This window comes from Giraffa tippelskirchi, chromosome 1, assembly GCF_054371585.1.
Source record: "Giraffa tippelskirchi isolate mGirTip1 chromosome 1, T2T-mGirTip1v1.2.pri, whole genome shotgun sequence".
Lineage (NCBI taxonomy): Eukaryota > Metazoa > Chordata > Mammalia > Artiodactyla > Giraffidae > Giraffa > Giraffa tippelskirchi.
In genome coordinates, this window is record NC_137275.1 from 199,477,226 (window position 1) to 199,493,799 (window position 16,574).

Sequence of the window (16,574 nt, forward strand, 5' to 3'; positions counted from 1 at the left end):
GGCTCACCGCGGGGCGGAGCTGCCCGGGGCCCAGGCTCGCTGCGGAGCTCCGGGGCCTAACCCGGTGCACCCGGCGGTTCTCAGGCAAGACCTCGAGAGTCTCCTTTTGTACGCGGCTGCGATGGTTCCGAAGCTGCAGAAGGGTACAGAACCACTCTCGAGTTTTCTGACTCAGCCGCTCATGGTAGGGAGAGAGACAGAGACGCAGAGAGAGACAGGGAGGCGGGGTGGGGGGAGGGCAGGGCCGGAGAGAGAAAGAGAGACAGAGACAAGAGAGACAGGATGGGGGGGAAGAGAGAAAGACTAAGAGAGAGACGGCGGGGAGTGGGGAGGGTGGGGGAAGAGAGAGAAGAGAGAAAAGAGGAGAGCGAGATACCAAAGGCGAGAAAGGAGTTAAATATGAAGAAAGCCCCTGCCCTCTGTAGCCATCTGGGGTGAAGTTAGCTCTTACCTTTTCAAGACAATCAGTTGCCTACCAAGCACATCCATATTTATGATCTGTTAGATTTAGTCTGGTTTAAATCTACTCCCTCCTCAGTTCTCGTGCTTTTTTTTTTTTTTTGGAGCTATCATTAACATACACTGTAATGTACAAATCTTAAATGTGGATTTAAATTTTATTTTTAGTTAAAACTTAAACATTTGTCAAAATTTTATCATGGAAATTTAAAAACATGCCCAGAAAGTTGAATTTTACAATGAACACTCCTGTATCCACCACCTAGATTCTACTGTTAGTTAACATTTTACTCTATCAGAATCAGTGCATCTGTCCACAGTTAGGTGAGTTTTGCCTGATTATTCACCCCTGTTATCCACTTATTGTTGCATGCTCAGTCCCTCTTTTGCAGCCCCCTGAATGGTAACTCGCCAGGCTCCTCTGTCCATGGGATTTTTCAGGCAAGAATATTGGAATGGGTAGCCGTTCCCTCCTCCATGGGATCTTCCTGACCCAGGATCCAACCCAAGTCTCCTGTGTCTCCTGCTGCATTGCAGGCAGATTCTTTACCACTGAGCCACAACTCCATAAAAGTATGGACCATTGCTATCACTTGAGAAAATTCCCTCAATTATATTTTTTAAGAGCTGGTATAATAAACCTATTTATAAATGTGCTAGGTTGTTTCAGGAGTCCATTTTCTTTCTTCAAACTTTTGTTTTGCTAAAGCTATTTACTAGGGTCCTTAAGTGAGATGACTCAGTGTGAGTATGTATGTATGTAAATGATGGATTGAGAAGGATGAGAAAAACGGATTTAAATGGCTTTGCACCAGTTTTGTAGACGTCCTACAGTAGGACTACCTACCAGGTAGTCTGTTAAGCATGTTTCTATCCCACCTTACTTTCTCCTGGGGCAGGCTGTAGGCAAGCATGCATATGGGAATTTAGGAATTTCTGCAGCCTCTTTGAGACTCAGCTGGACCTGGACTTGGAGGTGGTCTTGCACTGGGGTTTCTCATAGATGGTGACAATGTGTCCAAGCCTTCCAGGGCAGAACAAGACAACATTCAGGTTCTTAGTCTTTAAAAGTTCACCCACCTTTGTTTCTGGATTTGTGTTTTAGAAAATATGATCCTGTAGAGTCCTTTGGACTGCAAGGAGGTCAAACCAGTCAATATTGAAGGAAATCAACCCTGAATAATCATTGAAAGGACTGATGCTAAAGCTCCAATTTTGGCCACCTGATGCAAAGAGCCAACTCATTGGAAAAGACCCTGATGCTGGGAAAAATTGAATGTAGAAGAAGTAGAGGGTGACAGAGGATGAGATGGTTGGACAGCATCACCGATTCAATGGACATGAATTTGGGCAAAATCTGGGAGGTGCTAAGGGACAGGGAAGCCTGGTGTGCTGCAGTCTATGGGGTCACAAAGAGTCGGACACAACTTGGCGACTAAACAACAACAAAATTGATGGTATTTGTTTAGTGGAAGACCTTCAGGATCACCCTTATCTAGCACAGAGTATTCACTCTGCCACAAAGTACAGGAGAGACTGATCCCGAATCCTCTGGCCTTTGGTTGTGTAAAGACATACATTATTGAACACACATTTAAGTGCTCCTAGTTTGAGAAACTCTGCTTTGGGTTTGGACTGTTCTAATCATAGACCTGTTTCTAAGTCATGATCTGCCAGTGCTGGGGTACCACAGATGCATTCTCAGGGGCACTGCAGCATATTTTAAATACTTGAGGGAAGTAGAGTTTATCTGTTTGATATCCTTCTTGTGAGTGGAGGTAGTTCATGATTCCCATTAGACTGCATTTCTTTTCACTATATTTCGAATAATGTCATATCTTTGCCAAGCTGAGTTTCTAACAGTTGTGATAAAGAGCTAGAACCTCACAAAAATCACTGTGTTTAGGGAATGAGGCTGGAGATGTCCAATCTGATTCCGAGATTGGAGAGTTGTGCAATGTCCAACAGGTAGGCATGCCCTGGGTGAAATAAAGATGTTACTTTTTCTTTTATAGTGCGTGTGTGTTAGTCATATCTGACTCTTCGCAACCCTTTGAACTGTAGCCTGCCACGCTCCTCTGTCCATGGGTTTCTCCAGGCATGAATACTGGAGTGGGTGGCCATTTCCTCCTCCAGCGGATCTTCCAGACCAGGGATCGAATCCACATCTTCTGCATCTCTTGCATTGCAGGCAGATTCTTTACCACTGAGCCACCTGGGAAGCCCCCTTAATTTATAGTTGTATCTTAAAATAGCTACTAAGTTGTTCAGACAGAAGTTGTTTGGATCTAACTTCTAAGTAAAAGGAACTGATAGGATTTTCTTTCAGCCTAAGGGTGCTGTGAATAAACTACTGATGCCAACAAATAAACTACTGTGAACCAAGAAAGTTTGGAAATCTTTGAATCAGACAGTAAGCTCCTTGCCTCTTGCAGCACTGTAATATCTTCACAGACTGGCACAAAGTCTGGCACATTGTAGGCCTCTATGAATATTGTCTGATTGGTGAATGCATGGGATGTGCAAGAAATGGTGGCACTAGAGAGTTTTCAGCAGCTAGTGTGGATCCAGTATGAATGAGAGTAAAGTAGGCAGAGTGCTTTACAGAACTGGTATTTTCCACTGTTTGAAACAAGCAAGGCGGAGCCCAGAGGCCAATCCAACTGTAAATGTGCCAGTCCACAGAAACCCACCAACCTAACTCCCAGCCAGCTCTCTTCCATTCAGATTATTCCAGAGATGACCCTTACCTGGTAGTGAATGCCCAGATTTCCTGGGTTTAGATGCTGTAACAACTAACTCCAACCACAGTCTTCACACTGGTGTCCCAATAGATGGTCAAAACTCCCCCAAATTTCCTGATTGAATTTGGGGCTACGTCACTTGGTTCATCATATAGTTTAGCTCATCAAATATTCCAACTTATCAGCTTTTCCTGACCTCCTAATTTCTGGTTATTTTATGGACGGAGGAGCCTGGTAGGCTGCAGTCCACGGGGTCGCTAGGACTCGGACACGACTGAGTGACTTCACTTTCACTTTTCACTTTCATGCATTGGAGAAGGAAATGACAAACCACTCCAGTACTTTTGCCTGGAGAATCCAAAGGATGGGGGAGCCTGGTGGGCTGCTGTCTATGGAGTCACACAGAGTCGGACACAACTGAAGTGACTTAGCAGTAGCAGCAGTACACTGCATGCTTTTTTTTTTTTAAAGTATGTGTTACAGTTATAATTATTTGTTTTTTCTGTCCATTTCTTTTTTATTGAAGTATAGTTGATTTATAGTGTGGTGCTAGTTCCTGATGTACAGCAAAGTGATTCAGTTATGCAGTTTTATATATATATATATATATACACACACGTATATATATTCTTTTTCACATTATTTTTCATTATGTTTTATTATAGGATATTGAATACAGTTTCCTGTGCTATACAATAGGATTTTATTGTTTATCTATTTCATATATATAATAGCTTTTATCTGCTATCTAGAAAGATTAAGTTAACTAAGACAAGCTCAAGGCAAGGAGACAATAGTCTAGTTAGGAAGATTAAATTCAGGATAAATATTTGTGATGAAGAGCAATAAATAATATAGCAGAAGTATGAATAAAATATAGTGAGAACTTGAATCAGTTATGGTACTTTTGGTTTCAAGTGACAGAAAACCTTGGCTCAAATGGTTTTGCATCATAAGGATATTTATTATTTACCATAACAGGAAATTCAGAGACAAGTCAGATTGTGTGCTGTGCTTAGTCACTCAGTCATGTCTGACTTGGAGGCCTGCCAGCCTCCTCTGTCCATGGAATTCTCCAGGCAAGAATACTGGAGTTGGCTGCATGCCCTCCTCCAGGGGATCTTCCCGACCCAGGAATCAAGTGGGGTCTCCTGCATTTCAGGTGGATTCTTTACCAGCTGAGCTATCAGGGAAGCCCCAGTTTGGTTCTAGGGATGGTATTCCTTCCTCAGCTCATCTCTTAGCTCTACCCTCCTTTGTTCTGGCATTGCCCTTAAGCTGGCCTCCTGTGTAGTCACAAGCTGGATCCCAGTAGCAGTAGAGCTGCATTTTCTAGTTCAGATGTGATGAAGAGATGTAGAACATTTTCATCCCCAGAAGCTCTAGCAAACTTTTCCTTTTAGTTTAGCTTACCTAAATTTGCTATAAAAAAATTAATAAACAGAAACCTGAGTTAAATAGAGTTGGGAAACCAGAAGGGGGAGCTCTCACACCCTGCAGTGATAGCCGAGCTCAACAGTTGTAAGAAAGATTCCTTTCCTGGCAAGGACTTGGCCAATGAAAAGCTATGGACTCTGCTTACTGTAGCCTCCCAACTTCCTTTTCCCTCTATGAAAATGTGCTTCTTCCCTTTTAGTGGGTGAACTTGCATGTGGCTCACCATGGTTGCAGACCCACAACTGCAATTCCCTGTTGCTTCAGAATAAACCCATCTTTTCTGGAGAAAAGCCTGGCAGCCTATTTGTTTCAGGTCAACACAGCTTAGACGTACGCTGCTCTGGACCAATCTCTGGCAAAAGACTATGATTGTTTAAACTGATGATTTGAATAAAATGGACACTGGAAAATAAGCCAAAATGCCAATTACAGAATAGAAAACACAGAGTGATCAATTTTCCAAAGATGATGCTATCACTGACCAAAAAAATGAAATAAAAAAGTAAACAGAGCTGAACTCAACTGGTTGAAAATCTTTAAACAGGATGATCAATAATCTGAGTAGTTGTGCTGGTTAGTAATGAATGCATCTCAGCTACAAATCCCCCCTTCATTGCTTGATCTACGGTAATAAAGCATTTCTCCTCTGCAGTAAACACATTTTGTCAGTAGGGGATTGTATTAACCATGTATTTCTGACGGGTTGCCATCTGGGGCCTTACTGACCCTGGAAGGACTGCCAGGTAGCCAGTTCCTAGAGACAGCAAAGGGCTTGCTTGCAGGCACAGCTTTAAGATGCACACTAAAGAATTCAGAGCCCATACCTCTCAACCAGTCTTTTATTGGGCTCTCATACTGTGGGCCACTGTTCCTTTACACTAATCATTCCAGGGCCAGTTATCAGACAACCAGGGGCAGCCCCTACCCCCTGGAGCTCACTAAAATTATCTCAGCTACTTAATCCTAGGCCTATTTACCCTGCCTCTCTCATTCTTTCCTATGAAGACCACAATAAAGACTCTTGCTCATGTTTCCCTCTGCCTCCTGACTGACTGATGCGTCCCTGTGTGGCCCTATGTGGCATGGCCTCCTCTTTCCTCTTGGGAACTGTGAGTAACAAGCTATCTTTTCAATGGCAATTATCTCCTGACTTGGCCTTACCATACCTGAATAATAAACCTATGATTTAAAATGGGGTGCTGGAGGGACATTGCAGGAGCAAAGGCTTCTCTTCTTTTTTTTTGATGTCCTTTGATTTTGCCTTATCTTGCTCCAAAGTCACGATTACTAGGAGTGCATGTGTGAAACTTTAGTGATGCCCTGTTCCACTGGCCCCCCAGGAGTGTGAGATCCCGTGGTGAGCTTGCAGTCCCAGCCCACCCCCACTTTTTCGCAGTCCTCACAATGTGAACATTATGTACCCCCAGCCTCACACTACACTTCTCTGAGATGGGCTCCTGATGCCCTGGTGCCCTGCCTCTGCTCACTACCTGCCAGCCTCAGTCCACTTGCACCCTGGAGGGTTGTTTCCTACTGTCCTCCCGATGTGGACACCACACACGCCAGGCTTAGTATCACAGTGGGCTCCTGATGCCTAGCTCCCTCGGCATGCCTATTTGGTAGTCTCTACCCACTTGCAGCCTAAAGGATTATCTCCTGCTTGCCTGGACGGTATACCAGCTTTGGCTTGGGCAGCTGAGAAAATTTCTCCATCATCCAATAGGCTAAATCCACATCTTGAAAGAAAGTGAATCTCAGTGATGGGGAGGGAGCCCCTCACAAATTACTCCTTCCTTGAGCACTCTTTCTCAGACCTAGGATACTCTTTAGAGTTATCTTTTCATCTTTAGTTACTGCCTGTATATAGTTAATAGTTCTTTATATTATTTTTTCCATTTAATTAATTTATTGCCCTTCATTGGACCCTGACTAATTCAGTAAGTTTGTATTTGAGATGAAAGAGCTCAAGATATGTCACTTATCTAGACTATGCAAACAGAATGCCTCTTTTTGAGTTTTAGTAAATAAGAATGAGAGCAAGCATCCCTTGCTGAATGGAACAAGTTTGCTCTACATGCAATGTAGTTTCATAAAATAAAATTGTGGTATCTACCATTGTTTAGTAACATGAAGATAAAATTCATGTTGATTTGCAATGGGTAGATTTTAAATGTTCCATAGCCACACAAAAACACCAATCAGAGGGAATATTTCCCGTCGTTCTTTAAAACTTGCCAATCCAGGACATTGAATCTTTCTTTAGTAAACAGATGATGAAACAGTGCTTTTATCAGTTGTGTGAGAACCAACTTGAAATTCAGGAACTATTAGATTTAAGAAACATATTCTAATTTCAGATTGAATTATAATCTACTAATACGTGTTTAGATTGTTGAGAAAATAATCACTGAAAAGAAATAATAGTGCATCCTTTGTTTACTCATTCCTCTGTTCAATCAACACTCACTTATCAAGCACCAACTGTGTCCCAGGTGCAGTGAACTCTTCTGTTTGAAAAACGAGATGAACTAAGACAAAATGATAGAGTTAAGAATCAAAGTAGGTTCTGACTCTAGTATGAGCTTTTTTGTTGGCAATTCTTTTTGTCAATGTAACATCTTAATTCACTGCCTAATTTCCTTTTTATTTTTTAGAATAAAAGATAAATTTACTGTTCCATGTAACAAAATAGCAGGAAAGGCAGAGATATGGCTCGTCTCAGAAGATAACACCACCAGGAACTTCTTCCTTCTTCTCTAGTTCTGCATCTCTATATGGTCGGGTTCCTTTTCTCAGCTTCTCCCATTATACAATGCCTGAGAACATGGCTACTTCCGGAACCATGTCTCACACACTACTGGATATTCCCCCTCGTGAGGTAATGGAAAATATATATTGGTTCTGCCCCCAGTTCCTGGCACAGAGCTCCTGAAACCCTTGTAATTTCTTAAGTGATAAGAGCTCTTGAGGCATTTCTATTCTAATATTGGTCTTTGACCCTGGTTCCTGACAGGGCTCCTAAACCTTTGTCATTTCCTGGGTGATAGGAGCATCTTTTAGTCTAATATAGTTGCTCTTGATAGCTCCCAGATGGTGGGTGGGCACCAGAAAAGCTGAACCATATGAATAGAAGCTTGGAATTTTCAGCCCCACTTACCATGTTCTTGAGAAGAGAGAAGGCCTAAAAACAGAGTTAATGATTGATCACACCTTCATGATGAAGCCTCCGTAAAAATCCCAATAATAGGAGGTTCCAAGAGCTTCCAGGCTAGTGAATATGCAGAGTTTTGGGGGCAGGGGGTACATTCAGAGAGAGAGCATAGAGGTACATGCCTTTTCCCCATATGTTGCCTTATTACCCATTCGGTTGTTCCTGAGTTATATTCTTTTGTAATGAATCAGTGATCTACTAAGTAAAATATTTCTCTGAGTTCTGTGAACTGCTCTATCAAGTTGATCACGGCTTTGATCTCTGGGTTGAGAAGATCCCTGGGAGGAGGAAATGGCAACCCACTCTGGTATTCTTGTCTGAAAAATCCCATGGACAGAGGAGCCTTGTGGGCTACAGTCCAAAGGGTCACAAAGAGTCAGATATGATTGAGTGACTGTGCACACACTAGCAAGTTAATATAAACCTGAGGATCCTCATGGGAACCTTTGAGTTTAGCTAAGTTAGACAGAAGTTGGGGAAAACTTGGGCACCTACTAGTTGTGATTGACATCTGAAGTAAGGTGGGTATAGTCTTGTAGAACTGAACCCATAGCCTGTGGAATCTGATACCATCTCTCAGTAGATAATGTCAGAATTGAGTTGAATTGTTAGGACACTCGGCTGATATCTGGAACATTGCTTGGAGATGTGGAGAGAACCCTCACCCCCCTCCACCACAACACACACGTTGAAATTGGTGATCAGAAAATACCCCTCCTAGAGCTCTAATTTAGAAGCCAGAGTAGAGCTCTGAATGGCACAGTTTCAGTCAAATTACTAAACCCAGGCCATATAGTTGAGGTTCTTTGATGGACCCAGTTTGGATTAGGTGTCTAAGGACAGGCCTATCATTGTGGCAAGGAATGTGGGGCTTATAAGAGAATTGCAACTCCATAGTAAACACTTGGGTAGATAGCATGTATCTGAGTGACAGTGGGAGGTTCACATCTGGGTAAATAAAGCAATATTCAATAAGAAGCCAATGTGGGGGTAGGTTATTACTAATTACTAACAAGGAATGATTCCCATGGTGCTGGAACTCTCCTATAAGCTTATTATTGCATTTAATACAACTAACTTTGATTTTTAAAAATTGTCAAATGTTTCAAAGTTTTTCATTGCAGCACTGCATTGTTTTTAATAACAGAGAGGTTATGACAACCCAAAACTCTATTACAGGAAACTTAAAAAAAAAACCCAAACCTGTTGCATTCATCTGGTGGAGTACTATGCAGCTGTAAAAATGAGCAGGAAGATCTGTCCACGGATATGGAGTGATCACCATCATATATTATTAAGCAAAAAAAAGGTGAAAGATGCAAAACACTTTTATAGTATTTGCATTTTGTGTAAGAAAGAGAAGAGGGTGTGACCATATTTAAATGCATTTGCTTGTATTTTCAAAAGAAACAATGAAAGGATAAACCAAAACTAAGAAAACTGTCTAAAGAGGGAGGAAAAGAATTGCAGAGATGAGGATGAAAGCAAAATTTCTATTAATGTTCTTTTTTAGAATAATTTTGACTTGCAACCATGCAAATATTTTCATAATTAAAACACAAAGGAAAAAAATTTCTAAAAACTGAAAAAAATAAAGTGAACATAGCTGTATGTCAAGTGAAAGGGATATAATTATATAGTAAAATAAGCTCAACAAAACTCCATTCTGCGAATGGGAAATAAATATCAACTTAAAAAATAGGCTTTTTTAAAGAGAAATTTTAGGTTCACAGCAAAATTGAGCAGAAGGTATGTGAGTTCCCATGTTGACATCCTGCAGCAGAATGTATATTTGTTAAAATGATGACCCTACATTAACACATCACTATCACCCAAAGTTCACAGTTTATATTACCATTCTACTCTTGATGTTGTATATTCTATGGGTTTTGACAAATGTATAATGACATGTATCCTCTATTATAGTATCATATACTAAATTATCATATACTACCCTAAATTTCTCTGTGCTCCCCCATTCATCCTTCCTTCCTGCCTCTCTAACCTTTGGCAATCACTAACCTTTTTACTGATCTCATTATGTTAATGAGTGCTGTAATGAAAACTTCATTTTTTTTCATCTTCCCCATTTACCTCCATCTCAAAGATACAAGGGTGGGAGTTTACCACCAGGTATGCACTGCTCAGCTCTCCCTCTTCAGAGGAACTGTCCAAATTGCTTGAGAAGGCAGTTTTGTCGACTTATTTCTTCATAGATCTTGTCTTCTTTCTGTCTTTTCGATTCTTCTTTTAAAGCTCTTGTATGTCCACTACAGGAGGAAAAACTTAAGCAGAAATAGGGACTTCATTGGATAAAGGTAGTGGGTGGAGTATCAGATGACCATCAAACAGCTGTAAGAGCCACTGATGCTTTGAACCGAACACAAAGAAACTTACAGGTTAAATGATAGGGATTTTTCAGTCTGCAGTTGAAAAGCTACAGCTTCTTATCCTGGAATTGCTCAGAGATGATAAAGTTCTTAATTTATATTAAGTTAATTCAGACTTTAATTAAAACTTTTTCAAATTTTCTCTATGTCAAGGAGAGATCAATGAATGCTAAAAGCTGGTGTATTTGGATTGCAGTACAACAGCAAACAGTTTGTTTCTTGTGTAAGCAAGTCTTGAGGAGATAAAAGTGAAGAAAACAAGAAGAGAAAGCTATGAGAGTCATTCTTTGGCACAGGTGATGACATTGCTATCCACTCCCAAGTAGTTAAAAAATAAAGTTAAATAGGTAATTAAAATATTTTTAAATGCATATATTATAATATGTTTAAATCCATATCAGAAACAAATCAGACTCCCATTTGTTTAAACATTGGAACCTGGTATTTATATTTTCAGAGTGATGGAGGAATTAGGAAAAGTGCAGTTACCTTCCCTAAGGCCTAAAATTCATCCTTAGCATCATAATTTAATTATACAGATGAAAGATCATAAAATTCCTTTTGAATTTTCAAAAATAAATGTAGTTATGTTAAACCATACCTTCTTTGATATTTTATTAACTTACTGAATTGGGAGAATAATTAAGGAGAAAAATAGGTTACTTTGGAACATTTTCCCATATATTTTACAGAACAATCTTATTGTGCCAGTATTACAAAATGAATTAAAATTATAAATCTGGTACTTTATAGTAAGTTTCTAAATCTAGCATTTAATGAAAAATCTTTGCTGTTTCTGTAATGGTAAGATAAATTAAACTTCTACCTCATAATTGATAAGCTCACAATTAAATTTATTTTGTTAGAACCTGAAGAGAATGTGTGTGTGTGTGTTTTGGAGGGGTTGGGGAGTGTGGTGGAGAATATAGTAGGGAGGAGGAATTTCCCATCTGAGTTATTCTTAGAGAACCATAGTCTACAATTTTGCCTTGATAGAATATTGTGATAGGGCATGGTTTTATTCTGATTTTATATTTCAGTGTTGTTATTTTAGCTGTCACTTTTGTCCTCAAGTGGCAAGGTACAAGTGTAAATTAAAATGTTACATGTTCTGGAAATATTAACTGAGTGAACAGTGGTTTCTCTTTGTATGTGAATTTAACCATACAGATAGCAATATTTCAACTTTATCATGCTCTAGATAGAAATCATTTAACACTTCTTTTCTAAAACCACTTGACACATTAGTAAGTAGATAGTTTCAGACAAATTTAACAGGAATCCAGCAAGATACCACAGAGCATTCAATTACTTAATTAGAATTATGTTAAATATTCCATACTAATAGTATAGTTATAGTAGGTAGGAGTCAAGTATACAAATATTTGTTAGCTTTACTTTTAAGAAACAGCACAAGAACACAAATCATAATATATATTTAATATTAATCAGTCATGACTGTGGGGACGACTTACTTTCTTGGCCTTTCTCACTTATCCTTGATGTGGATGTGAAGACATTGAGTTTATAAAGGTAGAGATATCAGGGTCACTCATTAAACAACTCCCCATTTCTCCTCCCCCACCTCTGGCAACCATGATCTTCCTTTTTTGTTTCTATGAATTTGACTGCTTTACATATCTCGTATACAGTGTCCAGCAGAGTACCATCCACTGGTTACCAGCACCACAGGAAGGACTCCAAACACTTCTGCCCATTGCCACTTGGTATTGGAATTGCCAAAGAGAACATAACAAAGTCAAATAGGCACTGGATGGAACAACTTTTCACTTACATTCAAGAGTAAGATCAGCTTCAACACTTTGTCTCCGTCTTCCATGGCCAGGGCTGACTCAGGCCGCTTCCCCCATGTATATATATCCCTCTCATGTTGCAATGGAAAGAATCCCGTCCCTTCCCTGTGAGGAGAGATTTAACAATGGGGTTGGCCAGGTGCCATATAATGCTGACATTTAAAGTGAGATGAAAGTACCAACTGTGGCTATAACAAAGAGGGATATTCCCATAGGATGATAAGCTCTCATGGGCTGTGTAGGATCTTTATCTCTTAGTACGGAAATGTTCCAGATCCAAGGCCTATTCTTATGTGATCAAGTGGGAGGCAAAAGACTGCATACGTGAGACTACCTTTACCAACATGCACTATTTGCCCATTTGTGACTGGCTTATTTCACTCGGCATAATGTCTTCAAGGTTCACTCTTGTTGTAGCATGTGACAGACTTCCTTCTTTTTAAAGCCGAATAATATTCCACTGTTTGTATATGCTATCTTTTGTTTATCCACTCATCCATCAATGGACATTTGGATTGCTTCCACCTCCTGACTGCTGTGGATAGTGCTATTATAAACATGGATGTGCATATATCTCTTTAAAAACTTGCTTTAAATGCTCTTGGATACATACCTAGAAGTGGCATTGCTGGATCATATGGTATTTCTGAATGTTTTGAAGAATCTCTATACTGTTTTCTACAGTGGCTAGACCAGCTTACAATCCCACAAATAGTGCACAAGTATTCCAATTTCTCCACATCCCCACCAAAACTTGTTTTATGAACTGAATTGAACTCCCTCCCAAATTACTAACCCCCAATATGATAACATTTGGGAAACGTTGACTCTGAAGATAATCAGGTTTACATAAGGTCATAAGAGCAGGGACCTCATGATAGGTTTAGTATCCTTTCAAGAGATGCCAGAGAGCTTGCTCTTGCCCTTAACCTATATGCACATGCATCAAGGAAAGTCCATGTGAGCACAGGGAGATGGCAGCTGCCTATAAACAAAGAGGAGAAGCCTTATAATGAACCTGCTTTGTGGGGACCTTGATCTTGAGCTTCCTAGCCTTTAGACCATGAGAAATAAATTTCTACTGCACAAGCCACACAGTCTATGGTATATTGTTATGATGGTCCAGGCTAAGACTTATGTTATTTTCAGTTTTATTGATTGTAGATATCCTAAGGGATGTGAGGTGATATCTCACTGTGATTTGGATTTTCATTTCCATGACCAGTAGTGTTGAGCCTCTTTTCATATGCTTGTTGGTCATTTCTACATCATTTCATTTGTTGTGTCCTTTGATGCACAAAAGCTTTTAAATTTGATGTAGTCCCATCTGTTTTTGCTTTTGTTGCCCTGCTTTTGGTGTCATATCCAAGAAATCATTGCCAAGTACACTGTCATGAAGCATTCTTCTTCTGTCCACAGATATCGGTACTCTTGGCTCTCAGGCCTTCAGACCCAGATTGCGATTTAGACCATGGTTCTCAAGCCTCTGTACTAGGGCTGGGACTTGACACCATCAACTCAACTGGTTTTCAAGTCTTTGAATTTAGACTGAATTATACCACTGGATGGATTGTCAGACTTCTTGAACTCCATAATCATGTGAACTGTTCCGATAGTATACTAATTACATATATACATATCCATATGTATTCTGTTTTTTTGGAGAACCCTGACTAATAAAGCCTTTACTATAGGAAACAGTACTAGAAGAACAAAATGTTAAAGATGAGTTTTGTGAATTGGTTCTAAGGTTTCTGAAATTCGCTTTCTAGTCTAATTAGATTTAGAGATGCTAATGACTCCATTTCCAGTAGTAGAGAGCACTGATAGTCCATGGTATGAAAGGTATATAGAGATATGTAAAATACCTGCATTTAATACTCATCAACCACTTACGAAGGGAACTGAATGACTTTGTGTTTGACATTTTTGAATATTTTTTGGAAAACCAAGGAATATAATGTATTGATTGCTTCTAATGTTGTTGGACAAAGCAGTGAAAGAAAAGGATGAGTTCTGGGATTCAAATTTCCTGCTCAGTGCAGCATAAAGTGACTTAAAAGCTTCTCTGAATGCCCTGAAAGACAGCCATAATTCCTGTAGCTACAGGGCTGATATTTCTGAGAATCAAAAATTAATTCCTTGTTCAGCAATTGGCTGAACTATAATGCAAGTTGAACTCCTAGCCTCAGAGCATGTCTACTGTTAAAGTGAGGGCATTGCTTGGTAAACAGTAAGATTCTGTAATTTGAGGTGGGGCCATGTGGAAAAACTTGATGAAACTGGGGACACTGAGCCCCTAAATTCTGATGAGTCTTCTTTGCTTGTGGGATTAGCAACACTGGTTTCATCTCCAGTAAAAGTGGCCCCCAAATCCCTATCATAGGAAATATCTCCACCCCCAGTGATAGGGAACCTCTCTGCCAATAGCAGTGGCTAAGAGTGGCTTTCCACCTCCATCTGAGGAGACTGGCACTACATTTGCCTGAGAAAATAGTAATGGCCTCCTCTGAGCGCTTGCCATATAAGACAATACTAATTCTCCATAGGCCCCACCCCCATCAACATTCTGCCTCTAGGTCTATAACTAGATGCAAGTGCCAACAGGCTTCTAATAGTGAGGTACAAAGTGTGACCCATGAAACAGAGTGCTACACTCCAGAAGAACTACTTAAGCTTTCTAATAGATATGCACAGAAATCTTGTTGCCAAGATATCAGCCTCTGTATACTGGTGCTGAATAGAAAAAGGGAGACAGAGTTTTGGAGGAAAGAGAAAGAGTAGCTATTTCTTTGCCAGGCAAAGTGGGAACACAGTAGGCTAGTGCCTCAGAAACTGTACCTTTTTCCCTGTGAAACAGGGAGAGATCTTATAGTCAGGGCATGTGGCTGGGGTAGGTGTTAAGAATGAAAGCAGTGATGGTCTTGCATTCTTCTTTCTTCTGCAAAACTTAAAAATGGTTACAGCTGGTGTCAGAAAGCTCAGTAACTGGGTCTGGTCATCTCCAATGTTATCAGCTCATGTGACCTTCTCTCTGAAATGAAGAATGCTAGGGGAAAAGAATGCCAGGCGCAGGATGTAATTCACATCAGTTGGAGAGTTATTAAGGAATTAGCTGTGTGAAGGACAAATCTAGTTGCATGTACTGTAAATTAGTAACAGTAAAGCTGGGATTGCTTAACTCTTAAAGGCCTGTTTTTTTTTTTTTATTGTTTCTATAGTAATTTACTCATTCCTTTGTTTTCCTTGCTTATTAGTAGGAAAGAAAAATCCCATTTGCCATTTCTTTTGTAGCAATCTGGGGAACGTGTGTGGAATAGATGCTAAAAGTAGGGGATAATGGTGAGAGGAACACAGAGTTGGATCACCATGAATCTACTGATACGGGTTCACTAAGCATTTAACGTTGCTGCTCAGGGAGTCAGAAAGAGTTCTGTTTGATCGGTTGGTTGGCTGAAACATTGACGAAAGGATGGCTTACAGGGATCAGGCTGGAAATGCCTGACTTCTTTGGTTTAATGTAGAGGAAGGGATTCAGAGGTTTAGAGAAACTGGAGTGTCAGAGTGGATTTGTCATTTAATATCTACTTACCCACACAGGGAAGATACAGAAAAATATACCTTTCACCAACACTTTGAGAAATAAATTTGTGAGGGGAGTCCCAGCATCCTTAAAGAACTCCATGATTGCTCTTCTCTGAAGGCCAGGCCTTATAGTGGGAACAGCAACCACTCAATTGGGAAGCCTAAATGCGATGAGAGTTATTAGATCCCAGAGTAGCAGGGGCCAAGTGGTGGCACAACTGCCAAAGGGAAGATCACAATTAATCACAGTGGGTCCTTGATCCTATTCTGTGGTTATTTCCTGAATGCATAATTATATTAGACATATTAGCAGCTGGCAGAATCCCCACATTAGTTCCCTGACTTACAGAGTAAAGGCTATGATGGGGAAGGCCAATGGAAGCCATCAGAACTGCCTCTACCTAGCAAAATAGTACATCAAAAGTGGTACTGCATCTGGGGAGGGAATACATAGATTAGTGCCACTATTAAGAACTTTAAAGATGCAAGGGTGAAGACTCCCACCATATCCCTATCCAATTCTCCTGTTTGGCCTGTGCAGAAAACAGGGATCTTGGGTAATGAAAGTGGATTATCGTCAACTTAACCAAGTGGTGACTCTAACTGCAGCTGCTGTACCAGGTGTGTTTTCATTACTTGAGCAAATTAACATATCACCTGTTACCTGGTATGCAGCTATTGATGTGGCAAAGGCCTTATTATTCCCTTTCTGTCCCCAAGACCCACCAGAAGCAGTTGGCTTTCAGCTGGTAAGGCCAGCAAAACACCTTAACTGTCCTACTTAAGGGATATATCAACTCTTTAGTCGACATCATAAATTAGTCTGAAGGGATCTTGATTGCCTTTCTCATTCACAAAACATCATGGAGATCTAGTACATCGATGACAATCACGTTGCTTGGACCCAGTAGGCAAGAGATAGAAACTACCCTAG

General features: G+C 40.2%; 1 long non-coding RNA gene across 1 annotated transcript; it reads left to right on the forward strand.

Moving 5' to 3' along the window:
* The first annotated feature begins 27 nt into the window (after nt 1–27).
* Nucleotides 28–2,471, forward strand: LOC145518693 (uncharacterized). Its single transcript, XR_014063151.1, has 2 exons — nt 28–184; nt 1,565–2,471. It is a non-coding gene; the product is annotated as an uncharacterized LOC145518693 (long non-coding RNA).
* The last annotated feature ends 14,103 nt before the right edge of the window (nt 2,472–16,574 follow it).